General features: G+C 41.9%; 1 long non-coding RNA gene across 1 annotated transcript in view; it reads right to left on the reverse strand.

The window, feature by feature from the left end:
• Positions 1-1,198: 1,198 nt before the first annotated feature.
• LOC134173474 (uncharacterized) overlaps positions 1,199-25,756 on the reverse strand; it is a 62,002-nt gene continuing 37,444 nt past the window's right edge. Inside the window, exons 2-4 of the long non-coding RNA XR_009968272.1 lie at positions 2,653-2,726; positions 2,008-2,106; positions 1,199-1,294 (exon numbers count right to left, since the gene is read on the reverse strand). This is a non-coding gene — a long non-coding RNA (uncharacterized LOC134173474). The remainder of the gene's footprint in view (positions 1,295-2,007; positions 2,107-2,652; positions 2,727-25,756) is intronic.

The following is a 25,756-nucleotide window of genomic DNA, read 5'->3' on the forward strand; positions in this document are numbered from 1 at the left end:
TGATGCCTTCTAAATGATAATTCTGCAACTTTTTCTTACTGCAACCAATATCCAGCATCACTTGCCAGTTGTTTGAGTGCTATGTTTCTCAAATGAAACCTACACCAAAACATTCTCATCAAGTTGGTGTAAAGTATCCTGTATTGTCTGACAGAGAATTATCTACTAGACCTTGCAAGTTTTCAATTATGTATTTAATCATATACTAATGTATTTAATGAATAATTAAAAAATTAAGATATTGCACAGCATTTTAATATCAGCTGTCACATAAATTATGATTGCTCTGCTCTACAATCACAAACAATCCTGAGGTGAATATTTCTTCAAGACAAGGTCAGCTGAAGAAAAGCCTCCTTTAGGAAAAAAGGTGGATGATGCCCCCTTTCATCCACTTCTGAAACTTCAGTCACCTTGTAGCTTGCATGGCATGAGAAAACACTCCTGAGAAAGGGTGCTGTAATATAAGAAACGAACACTGGGATTCTTGGAATTGTTTAAAAGTGAAATAAAAATGTAGACATTGGATTCCTCAAAGCCACAATTTTCAACTTTGCGCTGGTCAAAAGCCCACTAAAATTAATCTGAATTTACTGATTTGCTTTAAAATCTGCCTTTCATTGTGCATGTCATATGAGCATAACCACATTTTTGATTCAATGAGATATGCCCCATTTCTCTTACCAGTTCCAGAAGAGGATCAGAGATATTACATGATGAATATGCTGCACTTAGCTGAGATTTTATTGTACCTCGATTCCTGCTGCTTTGTGGAATGTGCAGAGAAGCTGGTTTCCATGATGAGAACAATCCAAAATGGGTAGGAAATAGAAGTTAAACAACTATTACTAATTTAATGTATATTCATAGGACTATTGTTTCTATCCAGTTACTTGAATATTCTGGTTCAGCAGACGCCCCTAACGTCTGTTAACCCCTATCAGTCTGCTTTTTCAGCAACCCAACAGAGGACATCACCACTGATGTAAGTGGGTCAATGTCACATAATAGCTCTGGGACTGCACACTCTACAGATTTAGTGTACGACTCTGTACGTGTTACTGGGTTTTTACCAAAAAAGACATTGATCACCATGACAGACACAAAGCAGCGCTATTCACACTCCCTGAACTGAGACATCAAATGGACCCATTGCTAATTAGGATGATGACAGCCAAGAATTAAGTTTCAAAGCCTGTGTTTATTCTCACTTCTTAACATTATTCCTCTTTGTCCCATCCTTTTCCTTCTCACAAATACGGTAGTAAAACTTCAGGCAGTCTCTTCTGTGATTCTGCTGAACAGTTTTTTGTTAACAGACACACAATAACAATGATAAACGAGATAGAAGAAAGTGGTCATTAAGCTATTAGAAACTGAATGTACACCGTCTGAGCACACCCAGCATTTAGCTTTAGCTTGCTTTCTTAAGCCAGGAATATAAAATGATACAGAGCAGAAAATGCAAATCATCAATGATGTAATAGTGACCTGTGCGATACCTTGGAAGATCTTAAGCATACATTAACATTTTCTTTACAAAAAAACCCATTGTCCTATCCTGACATATGAATGCTTGCTTACTTTCTGCAGGGCTCTCCAGAATGCATTAACACTCTGTACTCCTTAAAACTACGTTGGCCCTCATGCCTCTGAAAAGATGCAGCAATGTTTTCTTGCAGCTGGCTGTGCAGCCAATAGGTTTTGACTCATGGGGGGTGGGACTGAATACTAAGAAATGTGTGGTGGTTTTAATTTTTAATTTTTAAACAGCTCGTAAGAAGCACTCAGCTATACTACCAGTGAATTCCTGCTGGTCTTGGTAGAGGGAAAATGTAAATAAGGGAAAAAGCAAAAAACTTGTGCTTACAGAGTCATTTGTCATGGGAACCTGGTAAAATCTTGTGGAAGGAATGCACTTAGCAATGAATAAAAGTACTCTGAATGATTCATCTCTGGCTTGCCGAAAGAGGCACAAAGATGATGAGGAACTTGACACATCCATACCCGGAAGTTGCAGACACAGAGACCAAGCAACATGGGAGACCTTGTTGGGAGATTTGAATACCCAAGAAGAGCAGATGTGGGCAGAGCTGCCCTCAAAACCTGATGGTATCGAGGGGCAATGAACGAATCCAGAGAAACAGCTGAGGTGAAACTCTTTCCAGAGATAATGCTTTGCCTGTCTGGTTAAGGAGATTAATGAGCTGACAGGTGGTGATGATTAGCTTTTTAAAAAAGGCTTTGTTGGGGAAAATTTGGAATGTTAATTTCTTTCCTGTTTTCTGAAGTTTGAGGTTTGTGTGTTTGTCAAGTCATGCTTTGAAATGATCTTTTATCTAAAGTGGTTATGGTTTGCTTTCTTTAGACAAAACATTTTGATAACATGCTTTGAATAAGTTCCAATAACCATTTCAGAGCAAACTATCACTGACATTTCCAGGAGGTAAAGTGTTGGAAAAGCCCAGCTTTTCCCACAAGTATTGTTTTGTTCTGAAAGAAGCCCATGCTGGAATGAAAAATATTCTTATCAAGCTTCAAAACTCTCATCTGATGATTCTGAGGGTTCACTATTATGTGAGATGATGATTCATTAGTAGAAGAAAGATCTACTCAAACAGAAGTGTATCCCAGAGTCTGTGACTTTCTTACCTTGGTTAAATGTTCACAGGAGGAAGTTGGAGCAGAAAAGTAACCTCTTCAGTCTTTTTGACCAAAGACAGCACCTGTGTAGAAATAAGTGGCTTGTTAGCATGCATAGCCTATCATCTTCTTAGAATAGGTAATTGCACTCATTTCTCCTCATGCTGAAATGGGCTTTTTTACCTGCCTACATTTTGCACCTTTGTTTTACTTTCTTTCAGTGTAGCTACATCTATAATTTCATTGATGTTATTTTTACAAGTCAATACTGAATTAACCGCAGGCTGACAAAAAGACATAACAGAAGAAAAATTCTCTGCCTTAACTTAATATGCAATTACAATATAGTGAGAAAGAAACAGTGCTTTACAATTAAAACATTCAACTAGTTAAAATAACAAAGAATAAATTTCTGCAAGAAGAAACCAAGCCCCTTCACAGGTAATCTTGGATTCAAGTTATTAATACCCATCAGATAAGTGAGAATATCCACTGGCAGGGCATCAATAACAAGGGAAGTTCAGTTTTAAAAGAGCCACAAGAAAAAAAGCATGAACAGCTCTTAATGCTTCTCATAGCAATGAAACAGCCACTTAAATGGAAAATGAAAATTTAAAAAACAAATGGAGTGTAACTTTGAGCAAGGATTTGTTTTTCAAAGGCATTCATCTATGTTATATGACTGGTAGACTTGAGTCCCTGTAGTGCAACAAGTTTATATCCAAGCTCAGATTTTAGGGAGTACATGATGTTTTGATTGGAAACTGAATATAAGGAGACTCCTTCAAACAATAACCAAAATAAAGACATTGACATGAAGAATTCAGCTGTGGTTTCACATGTAGCCCCGACAGTCTGGCAGCTCGCTGACCAAGGCAGGGCTGCTGCTCTCCTTCCCCCCCATTTAGCTGCTTTTGCCCCAGCACCAGCCTTGCCCCATCCCAGGCTGCCCCACTGCTTCTTCCCTCCACTGACACGCATCAGATGACAGAAACCAACACAAGGTTTCTACTTCTTATTTTCCTATTTTTTTGGGCCAATTTAGTGAGCTAAATCAGGTAACAGAGAAACCCAGCAAGTAGAAGGGGAGCACTGTAAGCACATGGCATGAGGGAGGTACTGGGGAAGGACCTCTTCCTCCCTAGGTCAACACCAAGCTTTGTTCACTGAGGTCAATAGGGAGGGCCCCACTGACTCCATCAGGCACTTGATTGGTCCCACATTTGGAAGGAGAAGGAGAACAGATTCATATGTGAAGCCCATCTTCATTCTGCATGTGCTAGTGCACACCTATGCAGGTAAACTGTACCCAGCAGCCAGTCTCCTCTTTGATGGTACACTGTACGCCTCTGTTAGGGAGCAACAAAGCTTGTACCAAAATTGCCATAAGGAATAATCTATGAAAACTCACAAGTCTTGCATCCTCCTCTTGCCCACAATGCTACTTACCTAGAAGACCGATCCTATGACTCTTTTGTCTCATTCCCTCTTTGCCCACATGGCCAGGTAAGAACTTTGAGATGGAGTAGAAGCTTGGCCACTTCAATTTAGGCCAGAGCACCCCCACCCAAACCAGGGCCCATTGTTCATTTCATGGAAAATTTCAAGCTGCAGAAGGTTAATTATGAACAGTGGCAAGGTGAGAATGAACAGTGGTGGCACCTGTCAAGCCATGAGCTGCACTGGATTTATAAACAGGTTCTGTACTCAATTAATGCTCTTGCCTTTGGCATGCAGAATAAGTTTGCTCAAGAGTAGAAAAAGACTGAGTAATACAAAGCTGCACACTGCAGCACTTTATTCATTTTTTCAGGTTGAACCTAGGAGCTAATTAGCTATGTTAGTGTAGATCTAATAGCACATTTCTTATAATGGCTGTTTCTTTCCTAAATGTTTTACGTAAACCTCACAAGTTTGGTATCTGAGTATGCAAAAAAAAAGTGAGAAATGCTTTCTCTGCTCTTGAAAAATCTTAGTCTAATTAGGTTGTCCATTTTTCCATCTAGATGTTAAACTGGAAAGAGTTTCTCTTGGTTAAAGATACCAGAAATATCAATTCTTCTGGTTTAAAAGGTGCTCAGGAACAAATCTATTCTAACCACTGATTTGTAACATTAAAGTAGCAGTGAACATACTTTGGTTAGATGTGCTATAGTTATCTGTAAACCTGGGGATACACTAAATATGGTCCAAATGTGCCAACTGGTTTTAATAATCATGAGTCTGTGTGTGATGTATGTTAATTACATCAGTAATCACATAGTATAGACCCCAGCATTCAAGGCCTCTTTTTATTTTAATTTGTACAGTATTTATACCACCAAGACAGTAACTAACAAAACCAGCTTCCCTTCCTGCTTGCTCTTCAGAAGATTTATACAAGCATTTTCTGCTTGTAAGAAAATTCCTGCCTGTGGCAACCCTTTTACCCCAGCCTTCACAGCTCCCTGCATTGGGAAGGGAGGTCAAAGATATGACAATGAATGCAGAGCAATTGCCTAGCCCAAAGCTGCTGCATGGCCACAGTTAACTCTAATAACGGATTTGTCCAAAGACTTCCAGTAACATGCTGGTATTATTACAGCAAGAGAACACACCGCTGTAGATCATGCAACACCCAGCGTATATTAACATAAACTTCACACACACACCTCCACATGCCCCTCTTTGCATATGGCTATGAAAAGCCTAGAGGGGATTAAGTGCTTCAAGCACAGAAAGAGAGAAGAAGAAGAGAGTCTACAAACAAGCCACCATTTGATTGCTTGACCTCCTAATCCTTTTTTTTTAAAATCACATTGCTGATGTTATCTGAGTATAGCTGGAGTGAAAGCAGCAAGCACAGCTCCTGCATCCAAGACAGATTTACAGCTGAATAGATCAAAAACCAACAACCAAACAAAAAATTGACAACTTTTAAAAAGTGAGTTAAAGGCTCTTTGAGAAACAGAAAGGAGGCAGAAACACACACTGTAACAATTGAGGCCAGGAAAAAGAAGGAAACCTAGAGAAGAGAAAGAAACCTAGAGTCTCTGTGCTCTGCTTAGGTGCCCTAACAAACAGCTGCTTCAATGTAAAGCACATAATCCCTCCTTCATGCACAGACTGCAACCCAGGCTGTCTCCCCACATGCACTTATATTTTCCCAGCAGAATGCCCTAGACACTTGGTGTCAAGTCAACATTATACCCCAGTCAGTGCAATGTGATTTATTTTACGTGATGTAGCACAGTTTCATAAGAAAGGGGCTGCGAGTCCCCCTCCACAAGCTGTGCCCCAACACCCCCTTTTCCCTGTGGCTACAGCTTCATTTGGCTTTGAGGAATGCTGGTTTCCTTCCTGAAAGCAAAATGCTCCTGTGAACACGCAACACGATAGGCATGCTTAAAAACACCTCCCAGGCTGAGTGCCCCAGGGAAAAACACCTTGTCTGGATATTGCATGGAACAAGGCATGGGGAGGTGCTAAACTGCTCACCCAGCAGTGCACAGCAGAAGAGTTTCATGGTCAGAGCTACAGCCCAGCTGCTGGTGCCACAGAGGTGCAGAAACCTGAGCAGGAATCCCAAGTCCCCAAATTTGGCCTCAAGCACTGACATTAGTTACTGGGCCTTTAAAAACAGTCTTTTGGAACATAAATATACAGATAGATATTTTTTTTAATCAAGATATAAATTTTCCTTGGGAGGGTTATTTTGTTCTTTTATTATCTGTACATGAACTATGCAGGGCATTTGTTTAGGATCTGTAAAAATCTGTTTCCCATAAGCAGCTTGGCATTCTGTCTTTATTAGCTACAACTTTCATAGAGAAAACATTGTACTATCAAAAAGAATCATTATTACTTTAACTGTATCACACCAGGTGATTACAACTGAGATAATTAGAGGCTAATTTGAGAGGAGCCAAAGGGGAAGTGGAGCTAGAAGTTAATCAGTGTGCCTGTATTTAAATCAGGAGTGCACAGAGGTTGATTTTTAGCAGATTTTTGCAGCTCAAACAGCTCCCCTTGAAGGATGTAAGAAGGAAAAAAATGTATAGAAAGAGGTGAAGGAAAGAGGACAGGCAAGTGCAGTGTGGGGAAGTGCATGTTTAACCTGCTGGGCTGAAGCCACCTTTCATGTGTGCAAGGCTCCCACCTTGCCCAGCTTGCTGCTCTCTCCTTCCCAAAAGCCAAGCATGAGCCCAGTCCTGTGACAAGGAGCCCCTGAGCAGCTCCACACAGAGTGTGCTGGAAAGAGCATTTCCCACTACCAGTGCTTCCAGGTGGGAGCCAGAGGCAGAGCTCTTTGAGAAAGAGCTCAGAAAAGGCATTCTGCAAGTAAAAAAGTTTAAAATAAAAAAAAAAAAAAAGTTTAAAATAAAAATTAAAATTAAAAAATATAGCTCTGGCTCAGATATTAGGGAAAGGTAATTTTGGGGCACAGAAGGAGTCATTTCAATCAGAGCAATGGCTGCTGGAGGGCAGATTACATCCTGCAGGCTCTTTCCAGAGCAAGATTGTTTCTCTCTCTGAGTATGCTCACAGAAGAAGATGCCTTACCACCACCTCACCACCACCACTCTGGGGAGAAACAGGGAGACATGAGCCCGTGCCACACTAGTCAAGCTGTGCTGCTTCCAGCATTCTTGCCGGCTCAAGCACCTCCTCATAGCTCCATGTTATAGCACACATGTACCCCTTTGCTTTGTTCAGCATAACTCACTACAAGCATCCAGCCATGACAGCTCCTGTGCATCTGCTGAATGTTCTCTTCCCTGCCATCAGATACAGTAGGAACTAAGCCCTGGAATTCTTGCTTGCTGTTGAGCAGACCCCTTAGAAAAGCTTGGGGGATGCGGATCCATTTAATCTGCCTGGCTGTGCATTGGGAAATATTTAGTAGAGTATTTTTTTTCCACCACCGCCTTCTCAGAAAAATGGTTCGTTTGCTTTGCCAGAATAACTTATAACAGGTCAGTGCGTGAAATATGCTGTTACCAATAAAAGCATTATTATGATAGGAGAAGGGAAATTTATGGTAGGGCTTTTAGCTGTGTGGCAATGCGGCTAAGAGAAGAATTACAATGGGAAAAAGAGTGTTTGCTACACCTGATCAGTGAATAAAGCAGCTCTTGGCTCCTGCCTGCTTCCTCTGATAGTTTGGGTTCACAGGAGCATTGGTGCACCAGTTAAGGGAGGTTGAACCCTGCCCTGCTGTCCATCAACCCAGACTGCCACAGGAGCAGCATCAAGGGCGTTTCTGTTATCCCAGTTACTGACCCAAGCTCATTGAAAGATGGGATGCTCTTGTTTCCATTGCAAGGAGATTCAGCACATAGACTTTAACAAGGTGGGAACCAGGGACTCTTTCTTCCTAGATCCAAGCCCCAGGAATCCCCTTTCTCCAGAATAAAGCCTTCCTGTGCCCGTCTGATGTCTACAGGTGAAGCAGGATTTTGCTTGACTTCCCTAGACAAAAAAAGCAAGGGCACGAACTGACACATGAGCTCTAGACACACTAGTGTCTGGCAACTGCCCCATCTCTGTTTTCTTGCTTCCTGTTTAATAGGCCCTTTAGGGAAGTTTATTGCTGATCTATACTAGAAAATTACTCATATAATTGAAACATCAGTGTAATATTGTTTGCCCAGTAAAACGTTTTCTTCAGGAATTTCTGGATGCAATTATCCCTTGTGACTAATACAAACAACAACTTAATTGCAAATATATGGTCAGAAATGTCATTTTATGTTTAAACATAAAATGCCTGTTGTCTCAGCATTTCAGATCAAATAGACTGCCCTTGCTGAGAGCAGCCAAGGGAATTCAAGGAGCAGAAACAGGGTAGGAATGACAGAGGCTAATTATCCTTTCCTCGGGAATTTTGTTAAGTAAGCGTGTGAGATCCAATTTACTATTATAACCCTGAGATCCTCCTGAGAGAGTCTCAGATGCATCTGAACCCCAAAACACCTTTAAACCCACCAGCAGTGCAAGCAGTGAGCCTCTGCCAGGTTCAGGTTTAACAGCACCTCTTCCCCACTGCCATCTGCATCCCTAATCCCAGCCCTACCTGAGCAGGGCCATAGCATGACCATGGGAGCTGCTCAGCATTTACCCCTGGTTTTCAGAGTTTCCGAGAGCAGAGAATGGCACAATACTTAAAATACTCTGCAAGGGTTTGGCTGGATCATTGTAATTTTTCAGATTTTTGCATTAAATCCTTTACTTTTTATATATCCATATGTGCATATACCAAAAATTCTACATACACAGAGATGCAAAGTCATGGAGGAAGAGGAGGGAATAATGGGGTTTGAATCCCTATAAAATCCCCAAATTACTCCTTTTTAAAATACTTGTGTTATAATAAAATGAAGAAAACTGTTTTACAATCCTATATTCTGAGAAATGAGGGCTACTGGCAAACATGACTAAGGCACAATAGTTTTCAAACCTGGTACAATCTGCACAACTTCACTAGAAACCAACCATAAGGCATTAATAATTTCTTTTCAAAATAACATTAAACAACCAGTGCTCAAATAACTCCAGGAGGTGGCCTAAAAATGGAAAGGTCGCTTATTCAGACGTTAGCACTAAACATGAGAGTCTTGAGCTCATGAAGTGAACAAATTGTGTCCTTCTGTCCCCCTCTACATGAAAGAGGATTCAATATGAGTAACACAACATTGTCCACATTCACTGAAATGGAACAGAATTCCCACATTATGTCACCAAAATGTCTATTTGTTATTAATTAAGAGAGTTTAAATATAATTCACTAATATTAAGATAGGGGAAAAAAAAAAACAAAAAAAAAGAAGAAAACCACCCAAACCAGACCTCTAAATCAAATCGCTTGTTTGAACACCTGTGAGATCACTGGAGTCCACACCTGAAGCGCAAGGATGTTCTTTCCTTACAAGCAGCCAAGACAAAACTAGACAACAAGGGAACCACAAGAAAACTTGGATCCTAGTTCTCATGCTCACTCACAAATGGTTCTAGTCTTTGCAAGAAAGGAAAGCAGTCTCCTAGCTCCAAACACCACAAACCCAGAGGAAACCCTGAAACTATACAGTCGATGCTTTCTTTTAATTTATCACGCAGAGCATTCGCTTTGGGTTTTGAATGATTTACTACTAGTACAGCTTAACTCTACTAAAGTTGAAATCAGCATATTACCATGTATTGAAACAATTTTGGCCTTTCGTTAGTCTTCATACAACATCACTTAAGCATTGATACCAGCTTCAGCGTCAGCAGAATACACATTTCAATATGTACTCTAAATTAAATATGTATGAGAATCTGAGAGCCACAATGACAATTATTGCACCTTGGAATGAGACTTGGAATGTTTCGTCTGGCAGAGTTCAAAAGACTTTTCAGCTGGGAGCAGCTGCAGCTTGGTTAGTGCAAGAATGGCTTGATTGCAATTCATAACTTGGAATATGGATTAATGCAATATTCATGGAAAACTGTGTGTGCAGAGCTCCATATGGCCAGTGCAGCTCTGAAAGCATTTTGCTTCAGGGAAGAATCATGTCACCAGAATGCATTTGCCTTTAGTGTGTCCAACTTAGGAAGGAAGCTATTTTCCTTGCTTAGCTGGTATGCAGGTTGTGGAGTCTAAAACTCCTCCCCACTACCCAAGGAGGCTGGAACAGACCTGCTGGTTCTTTTGACTGTGGCTTGACTGGCTCCTTATTTGTTCCCAGCAGAATGTACAGTGAATTAGCTCTATCTAGAGCATCCTCACAAATCCTCTGAGACGGCTCTTGAGATTAGAAATGCTGTCGATATAGACAAGAATCAGGACCTACACACAGTCCAGGTGGGCTCTCTACACATCAAACACACCCAGCAGCTTTGTACAGTATGAATAAACACTTTGGTGACTGAATAAGCCATCAGACAGGCTCGAGCAGATGAGATGAATGCAAAGACAGCAGGCAGACTGCAGCACTCGCAGTCTTCTATCAAAGGCTGAACAGAGCACTGCAACCACCCTTATGCTGAGTACCGGGGGAGGCCAGTCAAACTCCCACACTTAGTCATTTGGCACCTGCTTTCTTGTTGCTCTGGTGATATTGAAGATCTTAAAGTCAGGACTGAAGAGTGTATCTGACAGATCTCATTTGGGGAGACAAAATGGGGGGGTGACACAAAAAAGATGTGATGCCAAATAGGACTCTTAGCTGGGTCCTCATTCTTCACATGGCTTTATTTCAGGGCACTGCAGGAAAATACTAGAAAAAAAAAAAAAGAAGGATTCATCCCAGGTCACAGAATGGTTGAGATTGGAAGAGACCTCTGGATTTCATCTGGTCCAACCCTCCTTCTCTAGCCAGGCTCCCGGCACCAGTTGCCCAAGGCCCTGTCCAGTCAAGTTTTGAATACCTCCAAGGATGGAGACTTCACAACCATTCTGCTCAAACTCTTGATTGCTTGATTGCAGAGCTTGATTGCCCTCACAGTAAAAAAAGGTTCTTCTTTTGTTCCAGTTTGCGCCCATTGCCTCTGATCCTGTCACTGCCTTCATGACTGGAAAGAGCCTGGCTCCATGCACTTTACACCCTCCCTTCAGGTATTTGTACAAATCGATGAGATCCTCCCAGAGCCTTCTATTCTCCAGGTTGAACAGTCGCAGACCTCTCAGCCTTTCCTCATAGGAAGAATGCTCCAGTCCCTACATCATCTCTGCGGCCATTCACTAGACACTATCAATGTGTCTATGTCTCTCTTGCACCAGGGAGCTAAGAACTGGACCCAGCATTCCAGGAGTGGCCTCACCAGTGCTAGGAAAGGGGAAGGATCACATCCCTCAACCTGCTAGCAATACCTTTCCTAATGCAGCCCAAGGTACCACTCATCTTCTTTGCCACAAGCACACATTGTTGGGCCCCCAGGTCCTTTTCTGCCAATCCACTTTTCATCTGGGTGGCCTCCAGTGTGTACAAGTGCCTGGAGTTCTTCCTCCCCAGGTGCAGGAATTTGCTCTTTCCCCTAACTGAACTTCATGAGGTTCCTGGATGAAAGACACTGTGCAAAGACGCTGCAGTTGCTGTTGGAATGAGTAACCCTCATTTGCTTTGCAAATTTGGATCACCAACGTAGGCTTCATGAGCAGAAATCATTCTCCTTCCAATAGGGTAAAATACTGCAGCTGCACTAATACACAAGGCATCAATTTAACATTTGAAGTAAATAATATTCTTTTGAAAAGGAATATACTTCTGCAGGATGAACTTGCAAGAAACCCAGAGTGGAATTATCCAAGTTTGAATTGAGCCAGGACCCTGGAGCATGACACAGGTTACCATCCTCACCTCACGGAGATCACAGTTATTCAGAACAATTAGAAATGCCTTTGGCAGAGAAGCTTTGACCACATGAGATCACCTGCCACTGCTCAGCAGAGGGGATGCTGCTCTGCAGTATGTGCAGCTCACTCCATGCTTGAACAAGGCCAAAACAGGAATCTTAGCCCTTCCAAGAAATATCGACTCACAAAGACCAAGTAGCATGATAAAAGGAAAAGCAAATTAATAACAGCAGCAGGGAGACACCTGATGCACTTCCCAGGCATGTATTTTGGGGTGATAGTTAAGCAACTGCAGCTGACTTAAAAATGTGGCTAGTTCCCATAGTTTCATTTCTGTCAGGAGGATCGCGCACCTTCACACCTTTCCCTGGTGTTACTTCATCTCTTCCTACTTTTCTATCATTTCTGTATTTTCTGACAAAGTGCTAGCACATTGGGAGCACCCTCTTGGTTCAAAAGGGGCTGTGATCTCACATACATATTTCCAGTGAAACCACAGCATAGCTTGGGGAAATAGGAATGTGCTTAAAGCAACTTGTGCAACTCACTGAAGATCACACCAGCTATTACATGGAGGAAGGTGCAATTATTGCATGCTGTTATCTGACTTCTGAGAATTTGGATGAGTGTTGCTCCAAGTGCAACAAGATCAGTGAAAGATATCCCAACTGATTTCAGAGGGTCAGCAGTCTAGCTCTAGGTGTTCAGTGCTCTAAGTTGATGTTTCCTCGAAGTTCCTTTCCAGAGGTTAAAAGTGGTTTGGGGGGGAAATAAATCTTCAATTCTAGGACTCCTGTTTCTCCTCAGTGTTCAGGAGTTGTCCATTTGCAGTCTTCACAGAATAGCAAACCTTCAGCCAATATTCATGTGATGCTGCTGAACACAGACTTCTTGATGATTTCTTTTTCGGCAACATCCCTGGCTGGTAGAGGTTGTGATAACTTGCTAGAACATTTTATTGTACTCTTTAAGTGGATTGTTTTCCTTGCATCATGTCCTCTAAGGCATACTGAAATGATTTAGGACCTGGCAGATCTTATTTGGGGAGACGAAATGATCAGACCTGATGCTAAAGTGCATTCCAATTTGTGCGTCTTCTCATTCTTCGCATGGCACTGTTTCAAAGCATTTTTCAAAAATAGAATCTTTTGTACAGATATTCTATTATTCCATATAATAGAAAATAATATCATAGAATAGAATAGAATAGAATAGAATTTACATCCATGGATTAAAAACAACATTGTGCCTTATCTTCTCGGGACTAATCTACAATTACAAAGCATTGCCTTATGTTGGAGCATTTCACAAACAAATAACTATGCTTTCTAGAAGGCAAAGCTGTCACCACCACCATCACCACTTTGTTAGCATTATGTTACAGACTGTGTGTGTTGCCTTCTTAAGCTCATTTTCCCTAAACTTGGATAATACTTCCTTCAGGAGATACCATGGTCTTCTGCACTCTGCACCTTCCAACAACTTCCCTTTCCTAACAGCTTAAGAGCTCTTAAGGTGGGTCAGGGCCATGTGAGGTTGTGGCAGAAGACCCAGAAGTATAAGAAAAAGAGCTAGAGGCTGCCAGGAGCTACAGATAGAGAACATCCATCTGATCTCCACCTTCAGCCAAGCAGTGAGGCAAACCTGCACTTTCCTCAAGCACCTAAACCTCTATTCCATTGTCAAAGGCATAGGAAGAGCCTGCCCCTGTGGTACTAACATATGATTCAGAAAGTGAAAGGTCACCAAAAATCTCCAGTATCACCATCACACAAGGCGAAGATTGATACAGCCTGAAGCATGCCCACTCTCTCTCTCTCCCTCTTTCTCTACCACCCAGAAATTCAGCCAAATGAAAAGCAAAGCCTTCCCTCCAGGAAAACCAAACAAAAGCCATGTGTCCTGAACCCTCATTGTGTCCAGACAGGCATAGGGAGTTTGCCAGAGCAAACAAGTTCCAGAGTCAAAGGATTTCCGCTGAGAGCTCTCTGCATCCAGTCCTCCTCAGCCTGGCCCCGCGCTTCCCAGCCAGCTCTCACTGCTCAAACCGCGGCAAAGAGGCCTCCCATTACAATGACATATTTGACAGCTTTGCCAAGAGCACTTGGTGAGGTGCCAAAGAAAGAAGCAGCGTGCTTTCCTGAAAAAAGCAGACACACCGCAGAGGAATACTTGAAACGCTCCTTCTAGTAAACCTGAATGGCTGAGTGCCCATGTGGAGAAGTCCTTGTGTTGTTATACCGAGGGAGAGTGGAGAACAGGCTACATGGGGCCTCTCTCTCTCCAGAACTTGCCCTCCCATTCCCAATGGCATTCCAGGCATCTGCGCTGGAGAGCAACCAACCTTTTTCTGCACTTGGGTTCACTTTGAACACATTCTCACCTGCTGAATTTCAAGCTAATACTTTGAATTTACCTTGTATCAATTAGAAGCACTTCAGAGCCCCAGTGCTCAACACAGATTTTACTAGGTCTCCTCTTTACCCAAGCAAAAGCCCCAGGCCTGGCTCCAGCTGCTCCCATGATGAGAAGTACCATATCCACCAAAATCCCTCAGCCCAGTGGAAAACCACTATAAGAAAACCAGAGATGCTTGAGAGGGCATACAGTATTTGGGAAACATTTTCAGGTAGATGCTGAGTGACACAAAGATAGCCATATGACTCCAAAGATGGTGTCACCCCAAAGCACCAGCTCGGAGTAAGGGGATAAGGGTTCAAAATAATTCTACTTTCATGTGTCTAGACAGAGACAGAAGCCACAGCCCTGTCCAGGTTTTCTTGCTGTAGGGAAAACCTGAGGGGGAGTAAATGCCATTGCAGACACTAGAGCACTTTTCTCCATGACCCAGAATAAAACAATGCTTTCCAGTGGCAGAGTTTTAAGGGGCTTATGGAGAAAAGTGTGTGTGTGTGTGTGTGTTTAATGAGTGGATGAAATGTCTTCATCATAAGGTCTCCCATATATTTATCTGAGGCATCAATCTACTTCTAAACTTGCATGTTACAGGAAGCTTTTAACAGCATGGCATAATCTAAGGCACGTACCGATTCCATTTTTAAGACAGTTAACTTCTCTCTGGTTTACACAACTTCCTCTGATTTTACACAAACTCAAGCATAATGGAAGGTTCTTCTTCTATTGCTTTTGTGTAGCATATCCTTTCTTCTTGTTTCTTCTTTAAACCACACTGTTGTTTTGGGGTTTGGTTTGTGGGTTTTATTTTATCATTACTATTTAATGCAGGATTGTGCATCCAGAGCCTTGCAGATGTAATGCATAATTGAACATTATATTCCACTCTTAAGAGAGACACCATAAAATTAATATTCAAACTATATTCTTGATGATCCAATGGAAGACAGCAAAATAACACAAAGAAAATATTCTAAAGCAATTTGTGGCCTACCTACAGATTATTTTTCAGATATTAGCATAGTAAGAGGAAGACTTAACATGAATAGAAGGTGGGGTTTAATTCACAAGCAGTGTTATACTGTGCAAGAATGCTTTGGGCAATTTTGCACTTAAGGAGTCAGAGTGAACAGGATTTGGGATGATGGGAAAAAAAAGAGAGTGAGAAAAGACCAGATTTCAAGCAATGGTCCCTTATCCCTGTGGGGAAAGAGACTGCTAGAGCTCAAACTATATTGCAGATGGGACCACAGTGGGGTCAGTGTTTCAGGGCATGGTGCTCCTGGCTTCAGGAAAGACATTTGAAACACTTTTAGAACAAAACTTTATGGGTACCATTTGATGCAGTATTACTCTAAAGCCAGACAGAAACGAGGTGTGGGTGTGGGTGTGGGTGTGGGTGCGTGTGTGTGTGAAGTATAAAGTGATGCAAAAACTGTATTCAAGAGAGAATCAAGGTCGGGGGAATCAGAAAGGGATGGCCATTAACTAATCAGCTACTTCAGTCATTACCACAGCCGTGAAACTAAGATATGAATTTGGAGTAAAAAGTGCCTCATATGGGGCTGTTTTGCTCTGGGATATTGGTGTGAACAAAGAGATGTCAAGTCATTAAAGTTTGAGCTGATGCCAGCTAGTCTCAGATTTCAGAGTCAGGATCCAGAGTTTCTATTTGTGTCCCAAACTGTTTCTAGAAGTAGAAATAATGAATTTGAACTTTATCATAGGAGCACTGATGCCTGATCTTGATATCTACTGGCATCTAAAAACATCTGAGTTCTATGTAAGCTGTGTTTTTGTGCATTGCTGGGGCTCCATTTTTCATTTTCATCAGGTTAAGGTTTTCCTTAGTTAAAATGCTGAGTCCTGGTATTTGTGGCTGCAGAAACATATCCTTAAAGGCATACAATAAGTAAATGATGGAGTTCTGCCATTGTAAACACGCAGCTTAAAATGGTGGCTGAAATGGAAATCTGCTTTTTCAACTAGGCTGACATCTCTGCACTCCATAAATGGGCAAGGAACAAAGAGAAGGTGCATTATTTTATGCTCAGAAATAGCTAAGGTGCATAACCGTAACCAGCAATTGCCTGAGTAATTAATACTAGAAAAGGTCCAGGGAACAGGTACACCTACACTACCACATCTGCTGTTCAGATGTTTATTAGTCACAACTTGACATTAAAAGGCCTTCTAATTGGCAAAGATTTATTCCCTTTGATCTCAGGAAGTTTGTAATTGTGAGGGTCATAGACACAACACAAATGATGTCTAAGTCTCCCACCCTTCCTTATGCATTGCAGAAATCATGAACTGCAGTGCAGAAAGCAGGGTGGCAGCAAACAAAAAGCAGGTGAGCTCCCATCTCTGGTCTATAGGGAGAAAAGGACACACACCTCCCCACGTGCCCAGATCAGAGGTGAAAACCTGATTTCTCACATATAGCTTTGATTACCTCTCCAACTTTATGATTCTCTCCAGTGACTGGCAGCCGAGTCCAGAAAGCACAGCTTTCTGCAGCATCACCTTACACACTCCTGCTAGTCATCCCATGTGGGAGCCAGCCAGCACCCTGGTGGTCCTCTTTACACAGTGCAGGGGCCACCACACTGCTAGTGGACAGGGTTAGGGCACAAGTGCCCCAGTAGCATAGCGCTGGGAAGCACACATATGGTGCTGCCCACACACAGAGCTGTGATGGGGACGGCATGGTGGCAAGTTTAGCACTGCCGCTCCATCATGTCCCGTGCTCACCCCGGCACACCAGGTCTGGCCACTGCTGCCCGGGAAGGAAGCACTGTTGCAATGCCAGGGATGTTCTGGCAAGAAACATTTCCAGAGAGCTGCACATTTGAGAAGGCACTTAAAAAGCTCAGACCGCTTTGTTTAAATTCCATTTGAAGACAGACCCATAAGCTCTGTGTATTATTTATTGGTTATTGTCTTATTTAATCCCCTTTGGAAATGCAACAATAGAGGAGTTAGCTCTCCATTATTTTTTTCCAAGCTAGCGATGTTATTCCTTTACTTAGAAACAGAAAGCAGAGCTTACCATGCATTTAACTACCAGCATAGATGGGTTATGTGACCACACTTTCCCAGTTCCCGACTCACCATCAGCCACCGTAAGTGATGCATTGGTCACTGGTACACCACTTGGGAACACAGATCTCAGCAGGTGCATCTCTGCCCCCAAGCCAAAGTGCACCTTTCCTGATGACTTCTGAAGAACACCAGAGGTTTGGCCATAGGAAACAAGCTTCCAGGAGACTGTAGGTGTCTTGTCCCACATGCACCACTACACTAGTTTGAAATTCTCACCTCCAGGCTAACCTACAGGGGAAAACCAGGAGTAGAAAAGGGCACTTGCAAAAAGAAGGGAGATTGTCATCACCTAAGAGTGGTCTGCTCACATTCTCATTGAGGAGCACCGATACTCCCACAGGAGGATCTCTGGTTTTCACTATAAGCTTTCTTTAAAAAAGCCCAACGCAAAAAACACACGCAGAAGCCCCACATCACCACTGCTCTCTCATGCTACATAAAAGCCAGTTAAAAAAGCAGGAAGATCCTCAGACTTCCACCTTCCCTTTCACACTGAAGCAAGCTGCCCTCAGACACAAATTTCATTTATATACATCTGTTGAGCTTTTTTGCTTTGAAGAGGCATTTGTTTACAGGGAAGACATGCATAAGAGTCAGACTTCACCCTGAAATCAGATTTTACTCCTGTAATGGTGGGCTTGGGCATCTGGAGTGTATATGCACAACAGCTAGTCTCCAGTTCAGCTTGTAAAATCTTTTTGAGGGGGGTAGTCACTTTCCTAGTATTTTTCATGTTAGAATAAATTAACTTAAGTGTGCATGGAAGGTAGGAATACATACGACTGAAATGAAAAGTTGGGCTAAAAATAGCACTAAACCAATTGCATTGTTCACACTGAGGGAAAGGAAACCTTTGGGGGGGGGGGAGAAATATATTTAACAGCTGTCTCAACATAACGTCAGATTTATTCAAGATTTCTAAAATGGTCTTTGACAAGCATTGACTCATTGTGTAGGGCTGGAAAGGGTATTGAGGGTGGACTATTTCTTGGGATTTATAAGAGACCACTGTGACTAGTCTGAAAAACCTGCATACAAGTGCTGTAAATTAAAACAGAAGCCTACATAAGACATGTACCTTACAGACAAAAGGCTTAAAGCATTCTTCAGTCTGACTCACCAGAGTGTGGTTTGCAAAGGGAAACGGGTTTCAAGAATTTCTGCTAGCCAAAGATGTATTCTCCAAACTCTAGAAGAACTGAATTCTTCCATTAGCACATTTTGGAAATTAAAACCTAAACTCAAGCAGCTATATCATGCTTCCAAAGGCACTGCACTTGGATTCTGGATCAAAAATTCAGTGGCTCATTAACACTGAATCACGTACTAGCCTCATTTGTTGAAAAGCTTGCATGGCACATACAGGAACTTCTACATGAGTACAGCTTCAAAAGCACTAAAATTTGCATGTGTGGAAGAGTGGAAAATAATGAAACCATGTGCATTTGATCAAAGATGGACGTGTTGGACTCCCCCTTAGCTCTGAGACATAATTGCACAAATTTTCACATAAAATTTGAACATTACCCGAATTATCAACAGAACCTTGCACAGGGTGTACTATAAAGAAAACACTCCAGACATCTTCACAGGAAGCAAGGAGGAAGTAAAAACCCCACAGCTAGAAGTGCCCTGCGTAAGAAGTGCATTAGTTTCACAGACTGAAGAGAAGTCAGATTGTGATCTTCCTTAAAACCCTGGTTTTCCCTTTCCCTCCAGGCTAATACTCGCATTCCCCTGCAGAGTCCAAGAAATTACTAAGCAGAGGTTAAGTCTGACTCCCACAGCTCTCTCCAAGCCCCATGAGTAGCTCCATACGGGCAGCCCCTTTGACTTCTACCAAATGTTTCAGAGGTATGTGATCGACTCCTAATACTGTGGGAAAGGCCTAATACTTCTCCTGTGCAGCTCTGGCATAGATTTGGATGGCCAGCACCACTGGACACTAAGAAAGGTCACTTTTCTTTGGAAGTATGACACAGAACTTGAGATTAGGCCTGAAATCCTTAACTTTATATCATTTAAAAATGTTAGAGTGATAGCTAGTGGTATCCCACTGGAGAACAGATTGGCGGAAAATGGCATCTTATGAATATGTTTTGTTTCGCATTGACTTTTCATGATGCCAGCTGGTGATTTGTATAACAGCCACCTCAAATCACATATGGCAACTCATGAGCCAAAACCTTCCCGCCCAGACTACATGATGACCCTACAACTTCTGTGTCACCATGCATATATGGGGAATCAAAACCAAGCAAACCTCCCAGAACCTTCTACACAGAGTCATAATACCCCTTTTCAGGGATGGGGCTTTGGAGGAATAGTGCTTACAGAGGAATGACTGGAAACAGACCAGCTAATAGTCTTAATGAAGGCTTGACAGCTCTCCTTTTATAACAGTGTTCCTATACTTTATGTAATACAGCCAGGAAGGTATAGGCAAAGGCAGAGGGCTAGATAACGTAAAAGTCACTCCAAAAGAAAAAGAAGAAAGTCACAAACAAGAGGAGATGAGACTTCCAGCTCCTTCATAACCTCCATAATAATTACACAACTCATAACACCACGTCTGGGACATTTCTTGCCCAATGTGAAGGATGCTATAAGGAATCAAGTATTTTTTTGAGTGCATCTACTCCCGTTTGCCTCATACAACTACAGTGAAAAAAAGATTTCTACATGAAACCTTGGGGGAAAAGGTTCCTATCCAATATTAAATAATCCACAGCTCCTCCCTTATTCCACAGAAGTTATCCAAGATATCATTCCCAAACTTGAGGAGTTACGAGTGTCTATAGCAACATATTTTGTGTCAGCTAAAATAAAGGATCCAAATTCTGAATTCCCACACATACACATGTAAACCCAAATTCAAGTCAGCACAGCTCTACCAGAGAAGAGCTGCTGTAAGATGCAAATGTCTTTTATCTGCCGGACTTCCTACATGTTGCTCTGAAATGATGGCTCAGTCATCACAGTGCTGTGTTCTGCCTGGGATGAACGAGGATAGTAAGTTGAGATCTCTTCAATCACTCCAGCTCCTATTGCTCCTGCAGAGAGAACTGTTATGGCAACAGAGGCCTGAAACCCAGGTTTACAGTAACTGAACAGATGCATTCCAAAAGTCTGGGATGTTCTTGCAATGGAAAAGCTGATGAATTACAGAACAAAAACATATGCCACTTACTTAACTTTCTGATTTTCTTTGATTCATTGCTAGGACAAGGAAACAAAAAAGGAAACAATGAAAACCTGAGGTAAACTGTAATGAGACTATCACTTCTATATTTCATGCAGTAGTGATTCCTTCCATGCCAGCACAATGGCTGCTCCTTGACATTCCCCAGCTCAGGGACTCCATATCTATATGAATACTGGCAGCTAAGCAGGGGGAGAAACCCAAAACTGATCCCACAGCTAACAGCAGCTGTGGGAACCTCCACACGCAGCCTCTTTCTCCCTGGGCAGAGGGAGGGAAGGGAAGACTAGAAGTGATGTGCAATCTAAGGACCTGAGATTTCTGCAGGGGATGTTGGATTCTTGGTAGGAAAGCTGGTTACACTGCTCAGGAGCAGATCTCTGTGCATCTTTGCACTAAAAATTGAAACATTTCCCCCCTGAAATAGAAGAGAAACGGTTGTAGAGATGCACTGCGATGAATATGAGTATTCATGACCTGTGGCTGTGGAAAATGGGAAGAAAACAACTTCTGTATTCAACCTTTCCTCTGTGTGCACACAACCAGAATACATACACACCCACACAACCAGAGTATACACACACACAGAGCACACACATATGTGCACACACACACAGGGGTACAGTTAAACACTGGAATTATTGCAAGTATATCTATGCACATGCACACAGACAAAACCTGGGATTTCTAGCAAAGCTCGAGCAATTCAATGTAATAAAAAAGGGCTCCTTGCAACAAAACACTTAATGAATGGCAGATTGTGTCCAAAGGGTGTCATTACAAAAGGGAGCCAGGGGGTTTGGCTGCAGTGTGCAGTATGAACAAATGGCCTAAAGATTTGTTAGGGTGAGGACTGAATTCAGCACAATCAGAAGGCTTCATCTCCTCTGAAGCCTTATATATTTCATCCCCAGAGAAGATTAAGCTGCAGTATTTTTCCACACTTTAAAAGTAAATTTTTTGTAAGAGAAATTCGATTTCTGAAAACTACTGCACCCTCCCAGTATTTTTAGAGTCAAGTTCTCCTCTCAGGCCCACTAGCAAAGAAACATGAAGCAATACATTTCATTATCATTTAATTTCATTATTATCTTCTTGTATACTGACTGGAAAAATTGAAAAATCTAGCAAGAGACAAAAACTTGCTGTTCTAAATGGCCAGTAGAGATAAATGGTGGCTCTAACACTGGATACGTTCTAGAAATCATGTTTTCACTTTCACCTATAACCCATAATTTGAAGTATTTGTAACTCCTCTTGCCCTGAGGAAAATGTATTATTTACAGCATGTTTTCTATTTTAGGAGATCAGAATTCCTCCTTGACTCCAGCTCATACATCACTTTGGTGTCAAACTCTGACCTCATCCCTATTTGCATTTTCTACTCTGATGGAGCAGCTATTTCTGATTACAGACTGGCAAGATAAATCATAGAAAATTGGAATTCCAAGGAAAAAAAAACATTTCATGGTTCGTCATGTTGTTGTTATGAGACAGGCAGGCTTTCAGCTTGATTGTTTTATTTTTATCAGGGGATGCTCAGCACTATGTTTTATGTGCTCTCAGAATACAAGCCCATGTAGTCAAAACCCACTGTCGATTATACTCCTAAAGAATTCTGACTCTAGATTCCTGACAATCAGTTTCTCCTGAGGTACTGCTGGCTCCATCTGTCCCACGAAGCCATACTCATCACGGTTTTAAAAATGCACTGACTCACAGGATGGTTGAGGTTTAAAGAGATGCCTGGAGGTTATCTTGTCCAACCCAACCCCTCAAGCAGGGACACTTACTGCCAGTTGCCCAGGACCATGTTCAATCAAGTTTTGAATACCTCCAGAGATGGAGACTTCACCACCTCTTTGGAAAATCTCTGCCAATAGGTTTTCCAAGCTCACCCTCACAGTAAAAGAGATTATTTTTATGTTATCTGAACAGGCTCCTCCTGTGTTCCAGTTTGTGCCCATTGCCTCTTATCCTGTCACTGGGCACCACTGTAAAGAGCCTGTCTTCATCCTCTTTACACCCTCCCTTCAGGTGTTTATAAGCACTGATGAGATACCCCTGAGCCTTTTCTTCATCAGGATGACCAGTCCCAGCTCTCTCAGCCTTTCCTTATAGGAGAGATGCTCAAATCCCTTCATCTTCACTGGACTCTCTCAGGTACACCCACATCTCTCTTGTACTTGGGACTCAAAACTGGACCCAGCACTCTAGGTATGACCTCACCAGTGCTGAGTAAAGGGGAAGGGTCACCTCCTTCAACCTGCCAGCAACACTCCTAATGCAGCCCAGGGTGCTTGTTAGCTTTTCTTGCCACAAGGGTGCAATTGCTGGCTCATAGTCAGCTTGGTCTCTGCCAGGACCGCCAGGTCCTTCTCTGCCAAGCTGCTTTTGAGACAGTCAGCCCCCAGCATGCACTGGTGCTTAGGGTTACTTGTCCTGAGATGCTGGACTTTGAGTTTTTCTTTCCTGAACTTCATGAGAATCTTAGGGCCCATTCCTCCAGCTTATCAGGGACCCTTTGAATGGCAATACAACTGCCTGGTCTATCAACCACCCCTCTGAGTCATGTATCGTCTGATGTGATGATACATTTTATTTCAAACTTGCTGAGGGTGCACTCTGTCTTAGTGTGATGAGGTCATTAAGGAACAGGTTAAACAAAATCGGCCCCCAGTGAAAACTGAGATGAAGAAGGCATTTCTGTATCTACCAGCCTACATCTTCACAGCCAGCTCTTCCTTCTTTACAAATATGAGGTCCAGCAGAGCACCTCCCCTCATTGCCTCCTCAATCACCTGCATCAAGATATTACCATCAATGAACTCCAGAAACTTCCTACATTGCTTGTGTCCCGCTGTGTTGTCCATTCAGCAGCTAACTAGGGTGGTCGAAGCCTCCTATGGGGCCTGTGAACACAAGGCTGTCTGAAAGCCTCACCTTTTTCTTCTTGATCAGTAGGTCACAGTTAAAAATATTATTAAATTCATACTAGTTTGTAGTTTGTGACATTTCCACAAGTGTTTCTGTGCAGTGGTTCTTCACCAGAATATGAGAGAAATAAAATCTAATGCAGGAAATACATCTCTGCGTAGTCAAGCTCATCACCTTTCTTCCTGTCACTTCATCCGTGGGACTAGCAACTTGCAAATGATACCCAATAATTAAGAACACACTGTGTTGAAATCAATATGTTCAGTTTGGGATATCCAGACTTATACTTTCAATACTGCTTAATTTACAGATTCCCAACTTGAAGATGTTTCATGCTTAAGCTCCCAGCTACCATGTGAAGACTGTAAGGCATAAGGTCCCCTTCTCCAAAGGAATATGTTTGTAAATACTGAATGGCATCACTCACAACGAACCACCAATTTAGGGAAGGGAATAACTTTCAAAAGACAATCCTGATTTGCTACCCACAGATGGGAAAAAGCTGTACCTTGTTAAAGCCATCAAAAGTAGCCAGGCCTTTTTTCTATTTATGTAAATTTAAGCCAAAATGTAGCACACAGATACACATTTTTATCACCTGCAATTTAAACATGAACAGAATTGTTAAGTAACTGATGAGTGTCAAGGAAGTAACAGATAGTTTCTTCTCACCATGTGCAATACCAACAGCATGATGTTACCAGTGAGTGACCTTGGTTCAAATATACATTATGGTGTAAATGCTCCTAAAATATTCTTAAAACTAGAGCTGTGTAAAGTTGTTTGTTAGAATTTTTCCCCTCCTTATGAAACATGTTCTTCCTATGCAAAAATATGAGTATGTTTAAAAATAATGAATTGCAAGGAGCAAGGTGCCAACTTTCCCCTTAAGCAGAAGACATATTGTCCTAAAAAGGCACAATGGAGGGGTTTTGCTTTATGTAAGAACACTTCTACAGTCAAATCCAAGCCTTCCTTAGATTGGTAACAGGGCTGTGCATCCCCATGTGCTAGGCTAAATAATAAGCTAAGTTCCAGAGCTCAGTGCTGAGGCCTTTGTGTGCCATAGGGGGTATTAGTGAATTGACTCTAATAATGTCACTTGACTAGAAAAGAAAACATATACAGAGGGTTGCAATGATTTGTTCAAAATCACACAGAATTAAGCAAAGTTGAGAATAGAAGCCAGGTTTTTCCCAGCCCTTTTCCTCTTTCATAGAGCCACCCCTCTGCTTTCCCAGAAGGAAAAAAGTTCAAGAGGGGGCATACGCATACATTGCTGTAAAGGATAGAAAAGTAGCTGCAAACTGACACCATTAAATCAGTGCAATCTCATTTGCTTAATGTATTAGGCAACATAAGAAGGGAAACCTCAAGACACTGCTCAATAGTCATCATTCTCAACAATCAAACAGCCAAAGGAAAATTTTCTGCTCAAGCACAAGATAAGTATTCATGGACATATTGCAGATACATTTAAAAATGCTAATAGGTCTCCTACATCTCTAAATAGGCTGGAAATGCCAGATGCTTTTCTCTCTTCTTCACAAAATCAAGAGGTGAGGAAAAAAAATAAACCAAATTCAGAAACATATCCCAAAAATAATAGCAGGCATTTCAAGTATATGGCCAGGTCTTATGGCTATAGGCACAGCTGCACATTGCATAGCATTACAGAATTAAAGCTGTTACCTGCACACATTCTAAATGCACAGCCAGCATTAATGACACAGGCCATCTAGGAAGGATTAAGGATTAGTTATCATTTCAGCTCAATGAAAGAAGACCTATATTTCTCTTTTAGACACGTAATTCACAGGAGAATCGTTCTTGCCAACACTCTGAAAAAATAATCTTTCAGAATTCTTGCAAACCCACTGTGTTATGATTTCATCTCATGAAATACAACACCTTTACATTAAACCTCATAAAACTAAATCCTGCTGGATCTCTTCCAGGCTCAGAGAATAAACAGCTATATCAGTGATGCTTAGAACAGTAAAATCTGGCCCACTGTCATATGGCATGCTCCCATTTACAGAGGGGAGCAGGTCTGCAAACAGCTAATTCACATTGCTATTACAAAATCTTCACATATAATGAATTTCTCACATAATTGGTCTAAGAAATATTTCAGGGGG

This window comes from Pezoporus occidentalis, unplaced genomic scaffold, assembly GCF_034315485.1.
Source record: "Pezoporus occidentalis ecotype Australia unplaced genomic scaffold, CSIRO_AGI_Poc_V1 ctg53, whole genome shotgun sequence".
Classification (NCBI taxonomy): Eukaryota; Metazoa; Chordata; class Aves; order Psittaciformes; family Psittacidae; genus Pezoporus; species Pezoporus occidentalis.